Source organism: Talpa europaea, assembly GCF_964194135.1.
Source record: "Talpa europaea genome assembly, chromosome: 1".
Taxonomy (NCBI): Eukaryota; Metazoa; Chordata; class Mammalia; order Eulipotyphla; family Talpidae; genus Talpa; species Talpa europaea.
In genome coordinates this window covers 86,578,432-86,595,585 of record NC_140073.1, presented here as the reverse complement: position 1 = coordinate 86,595,585, position 17,154 = coordinate 86,578,432, and the positions used below count along the sequence as shown (strand labels likewise).

Genomic DNA, 17,154 nt, shown 5'->3' with positions numbered 1-17,154 from the left:
AGCACTGAAGCTATCTGCAGCCTCTGCAGCATGAATGTGGTACCCGGCCAGCCAGGGAGATATCCATATGGCATAGCAGACCTCTCTTTGCTTGCCCACTGCTCCTCTCAGCAGTGTATTTCAATCAGTCTGCTAGTTCTGCTCCCTACTCTGTCTCTGGTGCATCCTCTCACCCCGCACCCCTCTGGCCTGTACTCCAGTTCTTGCATGCATAAATAAATAAATCTTTAAAAAAAGAATGATTAAAAAAAGAATTAAAATATCTACTAATCACACCCTCTCCCAATTATTGAGTACATCACGGTCCTGCCACCAGAGGTCTCAAACATTTTGCAGTAGAGACAAGCTGTTCCCACTTGACTTTGTCTGAAATTTTTTCCAGATTATATATGCATAAAAGAATACTTGTTTAATTATCTGTACTTAAGGTGATTTGCAATATTATAATAGTGACTGGAACAAAATATTTAATATTGAAACACAAATGTATATGCTATAACTTGAGTTCAACTTTTTCAAAGTAACTTTTATTGATTTTCATGTCTTCTATTATTCGTAAGTATTTAAATATACAATAATCATATGACAAGTGATTTTAGAACAAATTTCTTTAAATGTCTCATTATTCTTTCTTCTAAAGAAGCATTATTGACAAATGCTATAATAAAATAAAAAAGGAACTAATAATTAAATTTCACATTATTTGATAAATTGAAGCTCATAAATAATGCTATTTCATTAAATTGAGATTTTTCCAGTATTTTATATGAAGGACCCAGAGAGATGGGGAGGGATGATCAGGAAAGGGGGAGAGAGACAGAGAGAGAGAGAGAGAGAGAGAGAGAGAGAGAGTAAGAGAGAGAGAGAGAGAGGTGAACAATTAAACAAAATAGGTCTTAGTACTATGTCTAGTAAAGAACTTTGGGTGCCTTTGGCTCTGATTACTGACGCATGTAACTGACTAAAGGAATTAGGATCAGTGTCTCCTAAATTTGAGGAAATTGAATTACCAGAGAAAACCAGAATGATGTGCTAAAAATTTGATGATTCCATATGACCCTTGATCTCCATATTTGCACCATAAAAACTGAATTATAAATGCAGTATACCCTCCAAGGAGGACATTCCCTCAATGTCCACTTCAGATGTGGCTTATGGAGGATAAAGCAGAAAGGAGAGCCTGCCAGAAGTAGAAACAGAAGTCCCGAAGAACAATGAACATGGGAAATTCTCCCAGGACGAAGGAGCAAAAAAGCGAGAAACTGTCTCTCCACTGTCAGGGCAGAGCTCTTACAGGAATTATCCAGCAGGATTTAATGGCAACTTTATTCCAGTGATGACTGACTGTTTACCATTCTTTCCATTACAAGAGGGTCTGTGGTTTGTTCATTTTTCCAGTTATTAAGTCCTTGCTCTAGCATGACCTATTTCACGTGATGGCAGATAGCGTGTATTTCAAATTGTAAACATATAACTCCCCTGTAAAGAAACTGAGTCTAATCAGGCAGCTATATTTCACCAGATCCTCCAGAATTGGAGCTTCATAGAGTCACTGAATGAAACTTTGAAGGCCTCCTTTGGGGATGGGATGGATATTTTTCTAACCACTACATGACAAGTATAAAACTAGTATGTATAGGGGAGGGAGGACTATGGCAGAGACGTATGGTTGATCACCAAAATTCTGTTCTCTCTCCCTTGACACACATCTACAGAACTTTTCTCAGGCTTCCATGCAGTTAGGAGAGACCATGTGATTCATTTAAACCAATGGAATGTGAGCAGAAGCAAGGAGAACAGCTCCCTGACCAAAGCTGTTATGCATCCCGTTGGTGCTTCTCCTCCACACTCCATTGTCCCCCCCTACATTCCTGGGAGTACACGTGGAGGGAGCTCTACAGGAGGATGGAGGTGAAAAGTGGAAGAATTTGGACCTTAAAATACCAAGAGGAGAAAAGCCAGTTATAGACCAGGAAAACCCACTTCATTTTATTTAGGATATTTTTGTTGTTGTTGGATCAATTTTATACTTGCAGAGAACACAGAAAATTTCTGTAGAAAATCTCACTGTTAAGTAGTGATAAGTTAACCTAAGTATAAATAATATAATTAAATAGTAATATGTTGTATCAAATATGGAAAACCCCACAAATGTAGTATGTGGATGACTAAAGTTTAGGAAACAAATTTTAATGGGAAGAAATTGAAATAGAAATAGGAATTGGCTTCATGATATAAACAAGAATTCAAATAGAGAAGTGATATAATAATAATACTATCTAACACTTACTAGCAATTAACACTATTTGCCAGGCACTGTTGCAAGAGTTTTACATATATAAACATTTAATCCTTACCCACACCTTAGAGGTTAGCAGTTACCCCCTTTATATAAATGTAGAAACACAGACATAGATTATGTAATTTTGAAAATTGACAGTCAGAAAAAGGCAGATAGGGCATTTTAACCCAGCTCTAAGTCAGCCAATAATGCACTCATTGCTTCTCTATCCAAATAAATTATATGCAATAAGGCAGTAACTAATTCTTGGAAAATTACAGTTTAGATCCCTTGTCTACGTAAGGCGATGTTTTCAAGGTAGAAATTTGAAGTCAAACTTGCAAATGTATATATGTTTACACAGGAAGAGAGAAATCAAGCTTCATATCTGTTATGAATCTTAATATTCCTTAGGAAAAGTAATATTGCTGATCATTTCTAAAATCAATAAGCTAGTCAATTTATCATTTCCAACTGAGTTATAAAAATATAGGAAAAGGGAACATTCATCACTTGTCTTTTACTTTTAATGTTCTTCTCAGTAAAGTATTAGGCACAGAAATATGTTTTCACCCCAAATCAGAATATGCTGACTGAGACTTATGATTTAGGAAATCCTAGATCCAAAATTGTTCAATTGTTTTGTATGGATATCAAGGAAAGTCAGGATATTTCAAAAGAGTCACTTTTGTGTGATATACTTAATTGAAATCATAAAGAAAATTTGAGGTTAATCAAAATGTTTCAAGGGAAAAAAGACCATTCTAAGCCATTAAACAGAAACACAGACCAATGTAACAGAATTGGAAGTCCAGAAATTAAACCACACATATATGGTCAACAATTCTATGAAAAAGGTGCAGAGAATATACACTGGATCAAGGACAGTATCTTCAACAAATACTGTGGGAAAACAGGACTGCCACATACTCAAGAATGAAATTAGACTATTATCTCACACCATATACAAAAATTAACTCAAAGTGGATAAAAGACTTGGATGTTATACCTGAAACCACAAAATATATAGATGAAAACAGGTAAAACATTACATGACATAAATTTCAGAATGAATACTTTGAGAATTCATCTCCAGAAGCATAGAACACAAAGGAGAATATAAACAATTGGAATTATATCAAACCAAAAAGCTTTTGTATAGCAAAAGGGACAGTAACCAAAATGAAGAGACACCCTAGTGAATGGGAGAATATATTACCACACCATACATCTGATAAGAGACTGAAAATGAAGATCTATAAAGAACTCACACAACTTAACAAAAAGAAAACAAACAACCCAATGAAAAATGGGCAAAAAAGCTAAATAGACACTTCTCCAAAGACAGGTATATGAAAAAAGTTCATGACACCTTATCAGGGAAATGCAAATCAAAACCACAATGAGATACCACCTCACATCTATGAGAATGGGCCATATTAAAAACAAAACAAACAAACAAAAAAAAAAAAACCAGAAACAATAAAAAAAAAAAGAAACTCTCTTACACAACTGCAGGGACTGTAGCTGATCCTGCCACTAAGGAAAGCTGGGTGGAGATTCCTTAAAACAATGGATTTGCCATATGACCCAACTATTCCACTCCTAGGAATCTGCCCAAAGAACATAAAAACACTAATTCAAAAGGAAATCTGCACTCCTATGTTTAATGCAGCACTATTTACAACAGCCAAGTTATGGAAACAACCTCAATGCCCCCAAACAGATGAATGGATCAGGAAGTGGTCTATATACACAAATGAATACCTCAGCATTCAAAAAAGATAAACTCATGACATTTGAGGCAACATGGATGGAACTGGAAGGGATTGTGCTAAGCAAGATAAATCAGAAGGAAAAAAAGAAATATTGGCACGGTGTCACTTACATGTGGAATATAGAGAAGCCAAACAAAGGGTCAACAATAAATTTTGAAATTTGATCATAGGTCTGAGGCATTCAGGAGGGGAAGGGGAAAATAAAAACAGGGGAATAGAAAGAGCACAAGGATCCATGGTGATGGATTAGGGTGCTTCATTGGTGGGAGAACTATCCGAGGGAGTGATCACACCTGAGGGGGTAAATTATTTACTGTCAAAAAATTAACAATGTAAAAAAATCCATAATAAAAATAATAAACAGAATTACATTGACATAAAAAATCTTATAGTATGCACATAATTATTAAGTTTATTAGTATTATCTGAATATTTTTAATTATTATGAGATTTCTTCTTGAGAAATAATCCCACTTAAAATATTAGATGCCCTTATACATCATTAATTTTATTCAGTAAAAATTTCATGTTATGTACACTCATAGACCAGAAAATTCAAAGAGAAGATGTTCAGAATATACTTTATTCAAAATATACTTGGCATATCAAATATTTAACTTAGCATTGCAAAGAGAGTAGTTCAGTTTGAATAATTCTAATTTTTTTGTCAAGAATTTCAGAGCTTTTAAATATACCTGATATCAAATACCTACTTCTTGTTCACCAAATTATTCCTGGATAAAGTTCATATTCTGGCAACGATGAGCTCTGTTGTTTGATCATAGATCTTTTTCACTTTTGCAGGAATTATTAATTAATCTTTACCTTTGGAAAATCTGAACCACAGTAATAATATTAGCTGTAACTTGATACATCTTTAATACATTGTATTCTTTGTGAATTACACAAACATTTCTTTTGAGGAAGATTTCAAATATGGTTTTTATGTGTCTACTTTCTGTTTTCTTTCCAAATGTACTGAAATAGTATACAGATCCTCCCTCTAAACATAAGTGGATATATATATATATATATATATACACCACATATTTAAGTGTTCACAGCCTGATTATTTTAAATGATTTCAACATTTTTTTGTAATTCCTATTGGAGCATTTTATGAATTGGTACTTCTCAATTTACTTCCAATATTTTAGCAAAACCAGGCCTTGACAATTCAAGTTTCTCTAACCTATCTAAGAATTTTACTTAACAGTTTCTTTCTAAGTGACATGCTTATGGATTAAATGGTTTCTCTATCACAGTATTCTGCATTTTAAGCAACTGAGCTTGTATAATAAATACCCAAGATGAAGGCAACCCTTCCTCTGAGGAGGAAAAAAATCTCATTTTTTTCAGTAATTCCACCTTCCAATTAATTCATAATCATTAATAAATAGGAATGATTTATAGCTATCATTGAAAAAAAACTAGAAATACAGATGCCTTCTGACTTCAGTTCTTTTAAATTCAATATTAACGTTTCATAGATTTTTAAATCAAATCTATGCATCTCCCTATCTTTATTACCACCTCCATTCTTCTTGGTTCTATTCCTTCTTTGCCTGACCCCAGGTTCCTTAGCTGTCTAATTGTAAAAAGCAAAGTGGAAAACAACAGGATTTAGGATGTGCAATGCATTAATTTCCTTAAAAATTCCTCTTTGTTCTTTGATCATATATCATTAAGTTTTCCAGATTATCTTTTCCTTCAAAAAGAGGAATTTTAAAAGTTGCTTTTTCAAAGTGTCTTTATTTTTTCTTCCATTCAGTTTTCATTTTTATCTATTTAAAGAATATGAAACTGATGTATTATAAACTGTAAAAATAACAGAATTTGGGCATATTATTTTCCTTGTGTAGGAGAGTCTACTATGAAAGTTATACATAAACATGAAACATTCCACATAGCTCTGATTTTAAATAGATTACCATTTTTGATGAAAGTTTATATCTTGTGGCCTAGAATTGAAATAAAATCACTTGAATAAAAGCATTAGTTTGTTCCAACATTTTCACAGACATGTACATTTTCTGAGGCATATTCCCATTAGCAACCTCCCTGGATACTTGGATGAAAAACAGAAATAAATCTGTAGTTAACTTTAGTTTTTATCTTCTTGCTTTCTCCAGATTTTTTGGTATATACCAATTCTTACGTTGAAATGTTCAATTGTTTTGCCACATTCCTTTTCTTAAATCTATTATAAACAGATATTAAAGAAAAGTAGTGAAGCTTTTTTTTTAATACAGAGATGTAGTGAATTCTGTACTCACAATTTGTTATTTAGAAATCATAAGCATGAACTTAAGTAATGGCTGCATATTTTTTAATCATGTGTACATGGTAAGTAACTGCTTTTGAGGGGGAAATAAAAGAAAATAAAGATATGAGTATATAATCTTATCATGCATTTAATGTTCTAGTTTTACCTGCTTGAAAATACATCTAAAATACATTAATGTCTCATAACTATTCAACTTCTAGCTAAATGTATCTTTCATTGTCCTAATGGGAGATAATGATGTAAACTATAGGAAAAAACCAAATTATTGTGTTTTACTATTATTAATGTACCCCAATTATGTTTGTGTTAATATTTGTGTTCTCCTTCTCCCTCTGTCCACAATGACATTCAATTACCATAGTGGGCCTCATAAGCAAATGTCCCCTTTTTGTCTTTGGCTCTACCCCAAGCCTTTTTTAGGTTATATATTGTCAGTCAGAAAGACACGCATTCTTATTTCTTTTATCTCCTGCAGAAAATTAAAGGAGAATAGTAAAATGACATACTGAAGCTTAACATTTTTTGTTCATTGAATAATTTTTGGGTTACCTCCCATGCTCACTTTCAAACCTTGCATAAATATAGTTGAGTTAACTTCATCTTTAACCATAGTTTCCTATCTTCCATATAGCCAAAGGGAAGTACTCGTGGGAGAGATTATAACTCCTTAATATTTCCCCTTGATTTATTTAGTTTCAATCACAGGTGTTCCTCCAAGAAGAAAATCAATCTGCCTCACAATTTGCAATTTAAAGTTAAACATTGTTATGAACAACCTAACAAAGATTTGGTCATCAAAGGACATATATAAGACTGTGGTCCCCAGGAAACTCCCTGGTGGCCAAAGGGGTTAAGATGCAACCTTAACCCAAAGGGGTTAAGATGCATCCTTAGATCCATAGCCACTGAAGCACAAGTTCGATCCCCGGCCACGGAGGTGAAACACATGGCACAGCAGACCTCTCCTGACTCGCCTGCTGCTCCCCAGTATATTTCATTCAGTCTGACTGTTCTGTTCCCCACTCTGTCTCTGGTGAATCCTCTCACCCCCTGGACCTCTGGCCTGTACCCCAGTTCTTGTATAAATAAAAAAATTAAAAATCTTTAAAAAAGAAAAAGACTATGGTCCCACTTGGAGCCTAGGTGCGTAGTAGACTATACCCTCTAGGTTTGGATAAGCATACTCGATGTTATTTGCATAATGACAAAATACCTCACAAATGTATTCCCATCATTAAGGAACTCATTACTGTGTATTTAGTGTATATATTTCCTTGTTTATTACTAAATTCCATTTCCTTTAGTTCTTTCATTTCTTTTTGCATGCTTTCAGTAGAATGTCTCTCTCCAAGAATTTTCTCAGACTGAGATGTATTATTCATATGGAATTTGGATACATCACAATTTCAGCCTTTAAATATACTCTTAAGATAAAAACTACCAGAATCAAAACCACAGAGATACCTGGGTAATGAAATTTTCTAGATTTGTCTTATGGAAACTGTAGTTTTATGTTGCCTTACTTTTTAGTTTACCTTGTTTATATTTGCTATATGTTTTAGTTTACCTGTTTATATTTGCTATGAATTTCTCAGTTTTTTTAATGAGATACTTATGAGATAAAATAAACATTTTATTCCACTCATAAAACTATGTATATTTTTGTTAATTTAACATTTTTATTGAGATAACATTGGTTCACAGCATTGTATACGATTCAGAGATGTAGGATCACACCTCTTCAAATGCATGTTACCATTCCACAGTGACCACCAAAGCAATAATCCTCTGTCCTAGACATTGGGCCTCCCCATACTTTACTCTCTACATACTCCTCCTCATCTTGCAGCCTCCATTCTATAGTGTTATTTCTAAGGTATAGTTTTGTCTAAAACTTTGTTTCTCCATATTCTACTTATAAGTAAAACCATCCTGGTATCTTTCTCTTTCTGACATATTTTATTTAGCACAATTCCCTTTAATAAAATCCATGGTTTTGTAAATGGCAACAGTTCCTCTGATTTTACAGCTGAGTAGTGTTCCATTATATGTGTATGCATAAATGTGTGTATACATATGTGAATGTCTATATCTATATGTGTGTGCATATATACATATATATATCATATCTTCTAAATCTACTAATCAATCTAAGTATCTTTGGGCACTTAGATTGTTTCCATAACTTGGCTATTTAAACAAAGCTGAAATAAGCACAGGGGTGTGTATATTTGTGCTGTCTTTTTTATTTCTATTTCATCTATTTCTACTCTATTATTATTTCCTTCTTTCTACTGTCATTTGGCTTCTTCCCTTCTTTTTCTAGTTATTTAAGGTATAAGGTTAAATTATTTTTTGAACTCATTCTTGTTTCTTTACATGGACCATTGTTTGCTATATATTCCCTCTTAGCACTGCTTTTATTAATAGTTTCTGATAGGTTGTGCCTTAATTTAATTTGTCTCCAGGTACTCTTTTTTTAAAGATTTATTTATTTATTTATTTATTTATTTATTTATACAAGCACTGGGTATAGTCAGAAGTGCAGGAGGGTGAGAGAATTCAACAGAGCCAGAGTGGGGAGCAGAACAGGCAGACGATGAAATACACTGCTGAGGGGAGCAGCAGGCACGGCAGACGAGGTCTGTCGCGCCATGTGGGACCCTCGCTGGCGACTGGGGATTGAACCAGTGCTGCAGAGGCTGTGGGCAGCTTTGCAGCCCAGCGCTCAACCGCTGAGCCACCAGGCGAGGCCCAGTCTCCAGGTGCTTTTTAATTTCTTCACTAATCCAGTTGTTATTCAGTACCATTTTGCTTAGTCTCCACATATTATAGGTTTTTCTGGCTTTCCTTTTATGGTTGATTTCTAGTATGACCACTGTGATTGGAGAAGATACATGATATGATTTTAATTCATGAATTTATGACACCTCTTTTGTGAACCAATACACAGTCTATCCTGGAGAATATTCTGTGTGAACTTGAGAAGAACATGTATTCACTTTTTTGGAGGGGCTGGGGGGACAGTGATCTATAAATGTCTATTAAGTCCATATCCTCTAATTCCTCATTTAAGGCTTTTGTGTCCCTATGATTTTCTGTTTATCTTTCCATTGGTAAAAGAGGGATGTTCAAGTCTCCTATCACTGTTGTTAGGTGCCTATGTGTGATTTCAGATTTATTACAGTAGCCTTCCATGTTTTGTTTTTCCATTATTTGGTACATTTATACTGATGATTGTTATATCTTCCTGATATAACATTAATCATTATGTAATGTCCATCTCTGTCTTTTACTCCCTTTCTTATCTGGAAGTCTATATTATCTGACCTATGTATGACTGTGCCTGTGTTTATTTTGCACCCCATTTGTTTGTAGGATTATTTCCTAACTATTTACTTTGAGTTTGTTTATCTGGAACTTGATGTGTCTCCTGGAGACAATAGGGAATTGGGTTTTGTTTTCTGATCCAAAAAGTGACTCTGCATTTTGAATGTTGAGTATACCACCCTTTAGGGTGATTATTAATATATGAAGATTTGCTACTCTCATTTTCTCAATACTTTTCTAATTCTGTCTATATCCTTGTTCAGTTTGTTGTGGATTTTCTTCTGTAAATTAGAAAGGAGAGGATCTTTTAACATTTCTTATAGAAGTGATCTGTTATATAACTGGCAATCTCCTTCCACTTCTATTTGCCTTTATTTTCTTGAAAGTCCTTTATTTCTCCCTCATATCTAAAGGAAACTCTTGCAGGATATAGTATTTTGGGCTGGCAATTTTTTATCTTTAAGTGTCTTTGAATACATCATTCCATCCTCTCCTTGCCTGTAGTGTTTCCTCAGACAAGTGTGATGTAAGCTTGATTGAAGTTCCTTTTGAGATTACCTGCTTTTCCCTAAAGTCTCTTCCATATTTTCTTTGTCTGGAACTCTTGGCAGTCTCATGACTACATGTCTTGCTGTAGGTCTCACAGTATTTAGAAAACCAAGTTTTCTTTTAGCTTCATCTCCCAGATTTGAGACATTTCCCTTCATTATTTCCTTGAATAAGTTCTCATTTTCCTTCTCTCTTTTCCTCTTATTTAATACACATCATCTTTATTTAGCCTTTCCTAATGGAGCTGGACAGTTCTCAAAATGCTAATTTTTGCCTTTTTTATTTTTCTTTCTTCTACAGTTTCTCTTTCATCTTCTTCTCTGGGTCTTTTCTGTGTTATTGTCTTCAAAATCGCTGATTTGATCCTCCATTTGGTCTATTCTGCTTCCTGGTATTTCTATAGAATTTTATCTCCTCTCTTGATGTTTTTACATCATGCAACTCCATCATTTTCTTATTTAAAACATCAACTTTTATTTTCTGCTCATTAATTTTATTTCTCATAACATTTATTTATTTTTCTGTATTTCGTTATAGCTCTCTGATTAGTTTTTCAGAGTTCTCTTTTATCACTTTGACTTATATTTCTGCATTTTTTTTTCCACTTTGGATTTCTTTATGAAGGCAATTTTGAACTCTCTATATGATAGGTAGATAAAAATCTTTCATAACTTTGTGTTTGGATTCTGGAGATTTGTTCTCTCCTTGTGGTGATATATTTTCTTAAGAGCTCAAGTTGCCATGGGTTGTGTTTTTTTGTCCGCCCATTTTGGTATAGATTATGCTATTTTTTAGATCTGTAGTAGTAACTTCAAGAGTGAAACTACTACCTTTCCAGATAGTTGTGTCATGGTTTTATATGATTTTAGATGTTTTTCCTTTCTGGACTACTGCATGTCTAGAGATCTCTTGCCCCCAAATAAGGGAGTTTGGAAGGGTTCTATAGAGCTCAAGTCACTTTTTTAAGTGCTTTGGTGGTATCTGGCTCACATTTGTGTCACCAAAAATAGCCTGCCTCGGGGCCTCCCCGGTGGTGCAGTGGTTGAGTGCTGGGTTGCGAAGCTGCCCGCAGCCTCTGCAGCACAGTTTCAATCCCTGGCTGCTCCCTGGCCACCAGAGGAGGGTCCCACATGGCGCGCAGACCTCTCCTGCCGCCTGCTGCTCCCCTCAGCAGTGTACCTCAGTCCTTCTGCCTGTTCTTTTCCCTGCTCTGGCTCTGGTGAATTCTCCACCCTCCTGCGCTTCTGACTGTACCCAGTGCTTATATAAATAATAAATAAATAAATCTTTAAAAAAAAATAGCCTGCCTCTCTGGGATTCCAGAGCTAAAAGTCTGTTGCCTTTGTACATTCTCAGTGAACTCACAAAGTCAATGAGAGTCCAGAGAAGTGGGAGAAGGGTGCATAATCCAGCGCACTTTCCTTTTTTTTTCCCCACTGTAGACGCATAACTCCTAGAAGCACCCTAGCTCTTCCATATACATATTTACTCAGTCAAGAGTGTGTGAGCCTCTGCACTGTTCAGCTGTCTCTTCCTCCGGGCTGCTGACTGAGTGGCTGGTTAAGTGACAGTGATGCAGTTTGTACTGCAACCTCCATAGCTTTCAGGCATCTCTCTCCACCCACCTCATATTCAATGAAGCATGAAACTCCCCTGTATCCCTTTTTGTGCAGTCTTCCTGGTCTCTAATGTAGGAGAGGGACTCCACTTCTGCCCCAAGTCACAAGATATGCTAGTACATGACTGTACTTCATGGGTTAACCTGGATGATCCTCTGGGGGATGAAGCGGTAAAGATTATATCCTGGAAGTGGTACCATCTTGGACCCCGTCATAATAGCATACATCAGTGGTATTATATTTAAGGCATTATATAATTTCTTGTAGTCACAGCTAGTTACTGCTATTAGTAGATAAAACAGCTTATCCATTTCTTTAACTCCCCATAATATAGATATTTACTCTGTTAGCATAAACAAAATGAATATTTAGAGAGTAATTTAAGAAAATATAGGTGGTATCTAGAATACATGGTCCAAATTAACATTTTCTCCACAATTGAAATTCATATGTTATGTTTTAAATGAAAAAAAGATTTAAGATAGCAGAAAACATAACCAATAAAACTATCTCACAAGAAACTAAAAAAAAAAAAAGCAAAATATAAAACCAATTATGGTCTCCCTGGTGGCACAAGGGCTTAAGACAGCACTCTGAAGCTATCCACAGCCACTATAGCGTGGGTTTGATCCCTGGCTGGCCACATGGTGCAGCAGACCTCTCCTGACTAGCCCATTGCTCCCCTCAGCAGTATATTTCAGTAGATCTGCCTGTTCTGTTCCCCACTCTGTCTCTGGTGAATCCTCTCACACACACACACCCCTTCCACCTCTGGCCTGTACCACAGTTCTTGTGTACATGAATAAATAAATAAACCTCTCTCTCTCTCTCTCTCTCTCTCTCTCTCTCTCTCTCTCTCTGTGTGTATATATATATATATATATATATATATAAAACCAATTATTGAGGAACTAAATGATTAAAATGGCCTATCTATTTTTTTTTTGCCAATGAAACAAATCATTGTCAAATCAATTTGGCTATGTTGGACAGAAGCAACCTATATCTAATTTCATCATGTTTGACTGAATATTCACAGTAAATTACAATTAGGTTTTATATTTAGTCTCAGATATAAAGTCCATATTACTGCCCAGATGGGCGTAAGTTGAAATATCAGTTTACTTCGTCAGGTGTATGTCCAATCACTAAGGAAGAAATTCTCTCATTTTTTCAAAAAAACTGTTAACCATGATATCAAGTTTGGTCCATTATATGTAAAGTTTGACAAAGATATTTACCTCATACAGAGTTCTATAATCTACTAACACCTTCCCTCCTACATCATTATTTCTTAATGCAAAAAGGAAATGTGTTAACTAATTCACTGAAAATGTTTTGTGAGGAAAGCTTACTTCTAAAAGCTTGGTGGAAGATAGAGCTTTTAATGACTATATCATTCTTCAAGAATAAACACATCATTGGTCAAATTTTAAAAGTATGCACATGCATGCCCTTGTCATTTTTAGCTAATATCTATAATTGTATCTTTACAGTTTTCTTTTTCTTCAGTTATCTTTGAAGTTTTTAGAGACCCTAAGCTCACCTTCTGCTGCTGAAAACACAGATTTAGTTCTGAAGGTTAATCCAACTCAGCAGGATTGAAGGATGGCACTTTTCCTTGGTCGTAAGTATGTTGGCTCAGGCCAGACAGCTGTTAGGACATTCTCCTCTGGGAATCATGCCCTCAACACCCACCGTTGATGCACATACATGGTCTACTGGCTGCCGACTTCTCTGCCCATCTGCTCAAATGGCATGGTGCCCACTCACAAGTTGGCTGGATTCTTGCCCTTAGTGTGTAGGTGCCAGGCAATGATGGGTTTAGATGGGCAGCCTGCATAATACTACAAGTGACAATTTTTTTCTTTCTCTCTCTGAACAATATCTGTTTGCTGTGCCTTCTCTGAGAGAAACAATGTGTTTCTTCATCTCTCTTTATATCTGTGGACACACGAGGGTTCTTGTCCAGGTAGGGGTACAGATATGTCCACTTATCCTGCTACCAATGATAAGACAAGAAGAAAGAACCCACAAAATCCCAAATGACAAATTCTAATACTGAAATGGTTTGGATTGTAAAATTCCTGACCACCTGGAGTCTGTCAGAAGAAATTTACCATGGCTGTAAGTACAGCAGACCTCTTATAGATAGCAATGGCACCAGGAAATAGCTTAAGTTACAGCACTTTTTGTCTGTTGCAGTGCCAGCATAAATTGCTTGTCTTGCATTGAAAAGGCACATAGAAGAGCAAACAAAATAAATCAGACTAAAACAACAAGCTTAATGGGAAGACAATTTATTAGCTCAATGGGGGCAAGGGAGCAAGTTATGATACTCAGACCTCAAAAATGACCCTGACTGGATGTCCTAATGGAAAGAAAAAGAAATAGAAATAGCATCTCTCTTTCAGTGTTCAGCAAACCCATGGAGAGAAATAGATTGGCATAGGAGGTTGTGACTTTAATGATCCAAAGCATATGAATGCTTGTTAGCAGACAGCAGACAGACATAAGTAAGAACAACAGTAATGGCTGCATCTGCAGCCTGGCCTATGGCACTCAAACCAATCAGGCAGCTTTGGAGAGCAGTGCTGGAAGGTATGTTAAAGCCATGTTTTCCTTGTGTGTTTATTTAAGGGTGATTGAATTCGGGGTGTTGTCAGTCTGCCTTGGAGAATGGTTATCTAATGTGTAGGCATGAACTTTCTCCCTGAATATGCTCTGTTGAGTTAATTAGTTATGTGTGACTACTTGCTCTGTCCTAGTCTTCATGCAGTGCCAAAATCCTCCAGTCCATGTTCCAAAGGAATAGGGCCTAAAAACTTTTGGCTCCAGAATCAAATTAGGCTTCTCTGCTTCCATAGCCAGAAATTCACAAATACCCAATGGCCAAAACCAAAGAATTTGACATTGTGGAATGAATAGAGCTGTCATATACCACTAAAGTGTAGAAATATCTACTGTTTGAAGTCAAGGCTACTTCAACATCTTCAGTAATCAGAACAGACTTCTTTGGACAACTTCGTGGATTAGTCTGGGTTTTGATTGGGAATGTTTCTGGCAAGTTACTGATTGCAGATATCAGAAATGCAAGAACATACAGTTTATAACAGAAAATCTGCTATTTTTTCTATCAAAAATTATCAAGAGCACATTTTCATAAAAGACAGTTGACTTATCCTGTTTTCCTTATTGACCTTATTGACCTTATTGCCTTATTGACCACTTGCTTAGATATAAAAAAAGAGCATTAATCAAAGAAGAGGTACATAGGTGTAATTTGAGAAGTATTTATGTGAAACAGAATTTGTAATTAACTGGGGAGTTTCTAGTGTAAATAGACAAAGAATAGGTATAATCATCGAAAACCCATCAATCTAATTGCTATGTGATAACTATCAGAATTTCCAGAGCAAATAATTTCCCTCACTTTGAGGATATAAGACTCACACACAGTTTATTGAAAATGATGACAAGTATATGTCCTGCCAAGGGAGGATAAAGACCATGTTTTATTCCTCCTAAAGTCCACGGAATTTAGCATAGAGCAGTATAGATATTATAGGAATGGTCATTTCAAACTATATATTGCACATTTATATATATGAACTATTATTTCATGTAATTCAAGAGTTTCAACAATCTACAATCTTAAGGCTTGCCTTAAGCTATCTCATTAAAAACATTCAACTTTTCAAAATATAGACCAAATCAGTAGTCTTTCGGGATGTACTTCCATAATTTCTCATAGTAGATTCCACATCTATATCTATGAAATAAGATTGAGTTTTGAAAATGACTCCCTCCATTAATCTACACTTGAAATACTCATAATAGTTGGATAATAATTAGTAGTATGTTTTATGCTTGGGTATTAGTGTCCTTTTCTTTAGGGAAAAACCAGGCAAAACTTCATATGTACATATATATGTACATATATATGTACACATACATATTTCCATTTTTAAATAACATTAAACAATTTTGTAGATTATTACTTTGGACAAATGCATGTTCTATTATACTTAACCTTTAGGTAAACAATTTAGTCTCTCAGTGCCTCTATTTCTTGACTTGTAAAATATGGCACAGTATAGTACTGTTCATAGAATTGAATATAAATAATACACACAAAGCTTTGGCCACATGGTAAGACTTCATTATTATAATCTTCCCTATACCAATTGTATCATATCTTTTCCAGCAGTCCTTCTATTAAGTGCTCAAAAATATGTTAGTACATGTTTAGTAAACATTCAGCCAATACACTTATAAAATATCTTTCATGCTTAAAGAAGTTATTTTAAAATTATTTTCCTTTACTTTAGAAAAAAAAAATCCTCCTAAAAAGTATGTTATGAGGAAAATCTTTACATGTTAAAGTGGGTGGGATTAACTGGACATTCATATCAGGAAATGGGAACCTTGGGTCATCTTAGAATTCTATCTCCCACAATCTTATTTCTGGTGCTTAATGTGAAATGACCTTTCCAGATACCAAAAAAAAAAAAAAAAATACCTTCTTATGATTCAAAGACTCTCATCAAACTTATGGAGATTTATTTGTATATTTAAATGCCAAATATCTTACTATTCCTACTGAATACAGTATTCATAAACATAGGAATAATAAGATATTTGGCATTTAAATATATAAATAAATCACCATAAGTTTTTGGAAGATAAGAATGATAAATATGTTAGAAAATAGTAGAAATAAAACAGAGAGATTAATCATAGAAAAGAAGAATAAAAAAGTATATAGGAAGTTCAACATTTGCCTCATGTGAAATTCAAAATGAAAAATAATATAACTACACAGGAAGACATTTTAAACTAAGATCTAAAAAAAAAAACCCACAATTTTATAATATGAATTTTCTGATTTAAATTGTCTACCAAGTGTCCACTGTTTAGTAAATTAATAATTAAGCCAATGAAATTATAGAAGACTGGTGAGAAAGAGAAAATACACATAAAAAGATGAAAATCAGAATTGTATTGCATTTTTTTAGAACTGACCAGAGGCTAAAAAAAAAAATTCAACATTATTTAAGGAGACAAGATTGTCAATCTGTAATTACATTGCCTGTTAAAGTTCAATCAAAAGACAGAATTGAATATAGACATCTTGGATATAAAAGATTCAAAGTATGTTTCCAAACCTTCAAATGAAAGGTTTGACCAAGAAATAGAAGACATTGGAAATATGGCCTAGAGACAGAGAAATATGACAAAAAGAAGTCAAACATTTACAGGTGTGAGTCATGTCAATAGTCATAGGTCCAAATTGAAGCAAGAAGAAAG

General features: G+C 34.7%; 1 protein-coding gene across 1 annotated transcript in view; it reads right to left on the bottom strand.

The window, feature by feature from the left end:
* Positions 1–17,154, bottom strand: part of ARHGAP15 (Rho GTPase activating protein 15) — a gene marked incomplete at both ends in the record, with an annotated part of 604,948 nt that overhangs the window by 552,705 nt on the left and 35,089 nt on the right. The gene's annotated exons all lie outside the window — the stretch shown is intronic.